The sequence below is a fragment of the Carassius carassius genome, chromosome 48 (assembly GCF_963082965.1).
Source record: "Carassius carassius chromosome 48, fCarCar2.1, whole genome shotgun sequence".
Classification (NCBI taxonomy): Eukaryota; Metazoa; Chordata; class Actinopteri; order Cypriniformes; family Cyprinidae; genus Carassius; species Carassius carassius.
The window spans coordinates 15,957,993-15,966,561 of NC_081802.1; the positions used below are offsets into that span (position 1 = coordinate 15,957,993).

Consider the following 8,569-nt stretch of genomic DNA (forward strand, 5'->3'; position numbering starts at 1 on the left):
TTACGATTTGCTGGCGGTCCATAATCCGTTCGGTTACGCAAACCAAAGTGTCCTCGCACGCAATAATGGATCCAAAACAATGTACAATCACAATTGTACATTTATTTTCAGTGACCAGATTAAATCTACAAACTTATTTGCATTATCAGATGGTTTTATCCAATGTGATTTTCAAATAGCAGAATTCAGATCACATTGGTAGAGGTTACCAATTACTCTAACTGGTTAATACTTTTAAATTACATGCACTATTACAGTGATATAAAAAAAGACGTTTCAGCACTTAGCGCTGAATCCTCTGGACTCTGATGAGAACCTTGAGGAGATGAGAGCGCTCAGTCAGAGATGTGGCATGCAAATGTGGGACTGAATTTACAGTATTGTCCTGTAACTGCTCCGCCTACATTATTTTCACAGTAAAATTCCTGAATACTGTATAATACTGTGAAATTGGTTGCATGCTGTGAAATATTGTAAAATTTCATATATATTAATCCATTTTGAATAAGCATATAATCCCTTCATCTGTAATTGTCTTTTCATGCCAACATAAGAGAACATTTCTGGAATCTGAAAAAGCATTTGCGTATTTACAGTTCATGTATCTCAAAGGGGACATGGATGCATTTAATCTGCAATTACAGATGGATAAGTGTTTTGTTTTTAACCCAAAACATTGAATCCTGATATCTGAAATAATTTAAAACCTAAACCAAATTGTCAATGTGAAATTAAAACTGCCAGCAAATGGCAACAAGTGTTAATGAGTCATTGTGATTCAACGGATTCGTTCAAAAAGCTGATTCATTCAAGTAAACACCATCCATTGCGTAGAGACCCAACACTTTCTTTGTTTGGAACTCTTTTTGTTGACAAAATTGAGCCAAAAGTAGCTACGTCTAAAACGCAAGTAACTTATTCCTCTAATGAACTTGAATAAAAAGATTATTTAATGTTTGTGCTGATCTGCATAAACTGCTGTTATCTGTGTGATTAACTATAAACCTAAAAAAACCCTACAGAAGCTTTTTTGCCTTCTACAATTTAGAATGCCTGGAATTTTAGTTTTAATAGATAAATCATGTGTGTGCACTCTGTGTGTGTGATATTCTTGATGTCAGATCGCACTTCATTACTACAACACTTTACATATTAAAAATGTGTCCTGTGTCCTGACGTTTTATCCTTCACGTCAAATTTTCCTACCAGGGTTTACTGTGCATGCGCACATCAATATCGTGTCCTTTTTTCTCATGCTAAACAATATTTAATGTATCTGCATTACTGTAAGGGTAGGTTTAGGGGTTGTGGTAGGTGTAGACATAGGAAAGTCTGACAAGGCAGGACAAATCGACAGAACACCGGCTTTAAAAAAAAAAAAAACCCTGACCAATGTGACATGTCACCAAGCATTGAAGCAACAATGCAAGATCCGTTTTTGTGACTAGCTGTACAAATGTCAAGATAATACAACATTATTTGGCCCATTTTCGCCAACTTCACCTTAACACATTGAATTCCATGCAAGTTAAGCAGAGACTGGAGTGTTATATAAAACTTAATTTAAGTGAATGGAAATGTTCAGCATTGAGTGATGCTTTGTCATGTGTCCGTATAACAGCAAAGCCAGGAGAGTGTCCACCCCGAATCTCTGGAAAAAGATTGTGTACCACACTCTGTATCAGTGACTCTAACTGTCCCAACAATGAGAAGTGTTGCAGCAATGGATGTGGACATTACTGTACCGCTCCATACACTGGTATTTGTTTTCATCACTTGATTATGATGATGAGAAATAATAATATAATAATTTTTATTGAGCCTTTTGTTGGTCCCGTCAAAGTAGGTTTAAATTTAATCTCTTATGACCGTTTTAAACACAGGATGGCTTTAGAAAATACAGAGGAGAATCTTTTATACTTGGAATATTAATTGCTATGGAAGTAAAACTTGCCATTTGTGCTTTTTAAGTGTTTCTTGCTGTATATTAAAGTGGCCTTCAGTCTATATGCACAGACTAAACCGTAATATGTAAAGCCGGGTCAATGTCCCAAGACAAACAAGATTCCAACATGTGCCGAAAGCTGTATCCACGATGGCCAGTGTCCTGACACACAGAAATGTTGCCCAACCCCCAGTGGCCATTCATGCAGTGAACCACTGGGTCAGGGAAGTGGTCCATGTCTGAGAGCTGGTCAGGGAAATGGTCACGGTCGGGCAAGTGGCCAAGTAAAGGGTCAGGGAAGTGGCAAAGGCCGGGGAGCTGCCCAAGGTCGGGGAAGTGGCCAGGGAGCTGCCCAAGGTCGGGGAAGTGGTCAGGGAAGTGGCCAGGGAGCTGGTCAGGGAAGTGGTCAAGGCCGGGGAACTGTTCAGGGAAGTAGCCAAGGAGCTGGTCAAGGCCAAGAAAGTGCCTAAGGACAGGGAAGTGGCCAGGGAGCTGGTCAAGCCAGAGGAAGTGGCCAGGGAAGTGGTCAAGGAGCTGGTCAAGGCCAAGGAAAAGGTCAGAGAAGTGGCCCAGGACGGGGAGCTGGTCGTGGCCCAGGAAGTGGCCCAGGACGGGGAAGTGGCCAAGGACTGGGAGCTGGATGGGGAAGTGGCCAAGGAGCTGGTCGTGGTCAGGGAAGTGCCCCAGGACAGGGAGCTGGTCAGGGAAGTGGTCAGGAAGCCGGTCAGGGATCTGGTCGTGGTCAGGGAAGTGGCACAGGAGCTGGTCAGAGAAGTGGTCAGGGAAGTGGCCCAGGAGCTGGTTGTGGTCAGGGAGGGGTCCAAGGAAGTGGTCAAGACCAGGGAAGTGGTCAGGAAAGTGGCCAAGGAGCTGGCCAGGGAAGTGGCCAAGGCCGGGGAGGTGGCCAGGGAACTGGTCAAGGACAGGAAAGTGGTTTGGGAAGTGGTCAAGGACAGGAAAGTGGTCAGGGAAGTGGCCAAGGCCAGGAAAGTGTTCAGGGAAGTGGCCAAGGCCAGGGAGGTGGTCAGGGAAGTGGCCAGGGAACTGGTCTGGGAAGTGAAACTGGTCTGGGAAGTGGTCAAGGCCAGGGAACCGGTCGGGAAACTGGTCTGGGAAGTGGCCAAGGACAGGAAAGTGGTCAAGAAACTGGTCTGGGAAGTGGCCAAGGATGTGGAAGTGACCAAGGCCAGTAAAGTAGTCAGGGAAGTGTTCAAGGCCAGGGAAGTGGCCAAGGAAGTGGTCGTGGCCAGGGAAGTGGCCCAGGACAGGGAGCTGGTCAGGGAAGGGGCCGTGGAGCTGGCCAAGGCCGGGGAAGTGGCCAAGGAGCTGGTTGGGGAAGTGCCCAAGGAAGTGGTCGTGGCCGGGGAAATGGCCCAGGACAGGGAGCTGGTCAAGGAAGTGGCCCAAGAGTTGGTCAGGGAACTGATCGGGGAAGTGGTCAAGGTCAGGGAAGTGGTCAGGGAAGTGGCCAGGGAACTGGTCAAGGTCAGGGAAGTGGTCATGGAAGTGGCCAAGGACAGGGAAGTGGTCATGGAAGTGGTCAAGGATAGGAAAGTGGTCAAGGCAGGGGAACTGATCGGGGAAGTGGTCAAGGTCAGGGAAGTGGTCAGGGAAGTGGCCAGGGAACTGGTCAAGGTCAGGGAAGTGGTCATGGAAGTGGCCAAGGACAGGGAAGTGGTCATGGAAGTGGTCAAGGACAGGAAAGTGGTCAAGGCAGGGGAGCTGGTCTGGGAAGTGGCCCAGAAGCTGGCCAAGGACAGGGAAGTAGCCGTGGAAGTGGTAAGGAAAGTGGTCAGGGAAGTGGCCAGGGAACTGGTAAAGGTCAGGGAAGTGGTCATGGAAGTGGCCAAGTACAAGAAAGTGGTCAGGGAAGTGGTCAAGGTCAGGGAAGTGGCCAAGGACAGGAAAGTAGTCAGGGAACTGGTCAGGGAAGTGGTCAAGGCAGGGGAGCTGGTCTGGGAAGTGGTCAAGGTCAGGGAAGTGGCCCAGGAGCTGGTCAGGGGAGTGGCCAAGGCCCAGGAGCTGGCCAAATACAGGGAAGTGGTCGTGAAAGGGGTCAGGAAAGTGGCCAAGGCTGGGGAGGTGGTCTGGGAAGTGGCCAAGGACAGGAAAGTGGTCAGGGAACTGGTCTGGGAAGTGGCCAAGGACAGGAAAGTGGTCAGGGAACTGGTCTGGGAAGTGGTCAAGGCCAGGAAAGTGGTCAGGGAAGTGGCCAAGGCCGGGGAGGTGGTCAAGACCAGGAAAGTGGTCAGGGAAGTGGCCAAGGCCGGGGAGGTGGTCCGGGAAGTGGCCAAGAACAGGAAAGTGGTCAGGGAACTGGTCTGGGAAGTGGTCAAGGCCAGGAAAGTGGTCAGGGAAGTGGCCAAGGCCGAGGAGGTGGTCAGGGAAGTGGCCAGAGAACTGGTCAAGGTCAGGGAAGTGGTCAGGGAAGTGGCCAAGGACAGGAAAGTGGTCAGGGAACTGGTCTGGGAAGTGGCCAGGGAAGTGGCCAAGGCCGGAGAGGTGGTCAGGGAAGTAGCCAGGGAACTGGTCTGGGAAATGGCCAGGGAAGTGGCCAAGGCCAGGGAGGTGGTCAGGGAAGTAGCCAGGGAACTGGTCTGGGAAGTGGTCAAGGCCAGGGAACTGGTCTGGGAAGTGGCCAAGGACAGGAAAGTGGTCAGGGAACTGGTCTGGGAAGTGGCCAAGGATGTGGAAATGACCAAGGTCAGGGAAGTGGCCCAGGACAGGGAGCTGGTCGGGGAAGTGGCCAAGGAAGTGGTCGTGCCCGGGGAAATGGCCCAGGACAGGGAGCTGGTCAGGGAAGTGGCCCAAGAGTTGGTCAAGGCCGGGGAAGCGGTCAAGGAATTGGCCTAGGCCGGGGAAGTGGTCAAAGCTGGGGAAGTGGTCAGGGAAGTAGCCAGGGAACTGGTCTGGGAAGTGGCCAGGGAAGTGGCCAAGGCTGGGGAGGTGGTCAGGGAAGTAGCCAGGGAACTGGTCTGGGAAGTGGTCAGGGAAGTAGCCAGGGAACTGGTCTGGGAAGTGGTCAAGGCCAGGGAACTGGTCTGGGAAGTGGTCAAGGCCAGGGAACTGGTCTGGGAAGTGGCCAAGGACAGGGAAATGGCCAAGGCCAGGGAAGTGGTCAGGGAAATAGTCTTGGAAATGGCCAAAGATGTGGAAGTGACCAAGGCCAGGGAAGTGGCCCAGGACAGGGAGCTGGTCGGGGAAGTGGCCAAGGAAGTGGTCGTGGCCGGGCAAATGGCCCAGGACAGGGAGTTCGTCAGGGAAGTGGCCCAAGAGTTGGTCAAGGCCGGGGAAGCGGTCAGGGAACTGGTTGGGGAAGTGGTCAAGGAATTGGCCTAGGCCGGGGAAGTGGTCAAGGCTGGGGAAGTGGTCAGGGAAGTGGTCAAGGCAGGGGAGCTGGCCGGGGAAGTGGCCAAGGACGCGGAAGTGACCAAGGCCAGGGAAGTGGCCAGGGAGTGGTCAAGGCCAGGGAAGTGGCCAGGGAACTGGTCATAGTCAGGGAAATGATCATTGAAATGGTCTTGGTTTTCTGCATAATAGTACCCCTCTGGAAATTAAATAAATTAAAAAGAAAAGGTAAATTGCTTGACTGAGCTTGCTTGCTTGCGTGTGTGTGGTGGTTTTTTTTTCTCTTTTTTTTTTTTTTAACGATTTATTGAAGTATTTGATATGGTTCACTTTTAGGTAAACATATCAAACATTGAAAAGAAAACCGTTTAGTCTTTTCTGAATACTGGAACATATAGGTGCATCTCAATAAATTTGAATTTATTTGATATTCAACTCCAAATTGTTAAATTTGTGTATTAAATAAATTCAATGCACAAAGGGTGAAGTAGTTTGTTAAATGTGAGCCAAGAGTCACCACAATTAAAAGAACCAAACTCACCAATTCACCATCTCAACAAATCAGAATACTTCATAAGACCAATTATTATTATTATTATTATTTTTTTTTTTTTGTTAATTAGTTGTACAGTAAATGATCATACTTTCCAGAAGGCCATGTACTCCATACTTGGTAGGGGCTCCTTTTGCTTTAATTACTACCTCAATTTGGTGTGTCATGGAGGTGATCAGTTTGTGGCACTGCTGAGGTGGTATGGAAGCACAGGCTTCTTTTGATGGTGGCCTTCAGCTCATCTGCATTTTCTGGTCTCTTGTTTCTCATTTTCCTCTTGACAATACCCATAGATTCTCTGTGGCTTTCAGATCTGGTGAGTTTGCTGGCCAGTGAAGCACACCAACACCATGGTCACCTAACAAACTTTTTGGTGTTTTTGGCCATGTGAGCAGGTGGCAAATCCAGTTGGAAAAAATTTCAAAAAGCTGATCAGCAGAAAGAAGAAGAATTAAGTGCTCCAAAATTTCTTGGTAAACCGGTGCAGTGACTTCAAAAAACACAATAGACCAACATCAGCAGATGACCTTGCACCCCAAATCATAAGCCTGGGGAAACTTAACACTGGACTTCAAACAACTTGGGCTATGAGCTTCTCCACCTTTCCTCCAGACTCTAGGACCTTGGTTTCCAAATGAAATTCAAAACTTGCTCTCATCTGAAATGCGGACTTTGGACCACTGTGCAACTGTCCAGTTCTTCTCCTTAGCCCAGGTAAGACACCTCTGACATTGTCTGTGGTTCAGGAGTGGCTAAACAAGAGAAATACGACAACTGTGGCCAAATTCCTTGAAACGTCTTTATGCACTTACCCCAGCTTCAGTCCATTCCTTGTGAAGTTCAATCAAATTCTTGAATATATTTTGCTTGGCAAACCTCATAAGGCTGCGGTTCTCGGTTGGTTGTGCATATTTTTCTTCCACACTTTTTCCTTCCACTCAACTTACTGTTAACATGCTTGGATACAGCACTCTGTGAACAGCCAGCTTCTTTGGCATTGAATGTTTGTGGCTTACCCTCCTTGTGAAGGATGTCAATGATTGTCTTCTGGACAACTGTCAGATCACCAGTCTTCAAACTGCGAGACCATTTTGAAGGTTCTGTTTTGTTGATTTAGCTGATTGGCATGTCACCATATTCTAATTTGAGTGAATTGGCAGGTTTTTGTTAAATGTAAGCCAAAATCATCACAATTAAAAGAACTTAAAACAAAGACTTAAACCACTTCAGTCTGTGTGCGTTGAATTTAATACACAAGTTTCACAATTTGAGTTGAATTATTGAAATGAACTTTTCCACTACATACTAATTTGAGATGCACCTGTACTCTCTTAGTATGGCAATGGGTATGCATGTTGCAACAAAGAACAGTCTTTTTGAATTTTGCCATCAACTGATCAGTGTTCATAATATGCTTCTAAATCGATGAACTTCACAACATGTGGCTAGGGTTGGGTATTGTTTAAATTTTATCCATTCCGAGTCTAATTCTGCTAACTGATTTCATTTCATATCAATTCCCAGTTTAAATTCTGAAGTTGTAAAAAAAAAAAAAAAACATTTTGACCTGTGTGATCATTTAACCAATTTATAAAAAAATTGTTTGCAAACAAATATATTAATGTGCAGTGTTTTGAAAATAATGTTCAGATTTTATACTTTTTTTGACCAGATTTTAGCACCAACTTACCAGTAGGTCTGAGTAGTAAAGTTTTATACAGTGTATATAGTAATGGCGGCAATTTTTGACGGATATTAGCCTTTGTATTGCCGTAGTTCAACTACAAATAGTAAACTATGGTTACTATAATGAAACTTAAATTTGTGGTTACTGTAGTTTTACTACAAATAGCATAATTAAGATTACTATAGTGAGAGAAGTAAATTTATGAAAACTGTTTTACTGCAAATACCATAGTTAAACTAATTACTATAGGAAAAGCATGGTTAATTTTCCTAAGAGCTTTAACGGGTTAACACATGCACATGTGAGTTCACAGAAAATAAAAACTAGACCTATTCTTTGTCATGTAGATCATTGTGTAGGTCATTTTTATTTACCTTACGCCGATCATTATTTTCCATAAACTTTGATTTGTAGAACTCAACCTAAGGGATCACACACGGTTAAAAATCAATGTGGTGAACTAACACACTATAAATGTGCCTTTTCCATCTTTTATTATCTTATTTGCCTTTTTATAGCACACTTGTGCAGTAGCACAGATGTTTATATTAGTTTAATGGGGAAGGTCTCAAGGTTGCCAGATTTGCATAAGAAAATATACAGACAAACATCCATTCCAAGCTACTTGGAAAACTGCAGGCTTACTCCTCCTTCACACCGCAAGCGAGAGCAGCGCGTCCGCGCAACTACATCGTCACTGCAGCAGCAGACTCTTGCGAGTATTCACACTGGCAGCGTATAAGTACAGCATCACAGCAGCGGCTGCAAAGCGTGTTCGGCAGACAGTATAACCATTTCAAACAATGGGTATAATTCTTTTTTAACATTTGTTTCTATAATAATACACCATACTTTCACCCCAAACAATTTTTTAAAAAGTTTAAATGGGTAAATACCTATTTGTTATACTTTTCTTTTCTGGCATAATTGTTAAAACACATTGTTGTTATAACTCTTGACATGCTTATTCTGTCCATTTTGAGCACGTTTTGTGTTAAATCACATTTATTTTGTCCATCAAAAGTGTGCTTTCACT

The 8,569-nt window shown here is 45.3% G+C and overlaps 1 long non-coding RNA gene across 1 annotated transcript; it reads left to right on the plus strand.

The window, feature by feature from the left end:
• The first annotated feature begins 2,484 nt into the window (after window positions 1-2,484).
• LOC132131904 (uncharacterized) lies at window positions 2,485-3,270 on the plus strand. The gene is made up of 3 exons (XR_009428967.1): window positions 2,485-2,563; window positions 2,606-2,656; window positions 3,179-3,270. It is a non-coding gene; the product is annotated as an uncharacterized LOC132131904 (long non-coding RNA).
• Window positions 3,271-8,569: the final 5,299 nt, after the last annotated feature.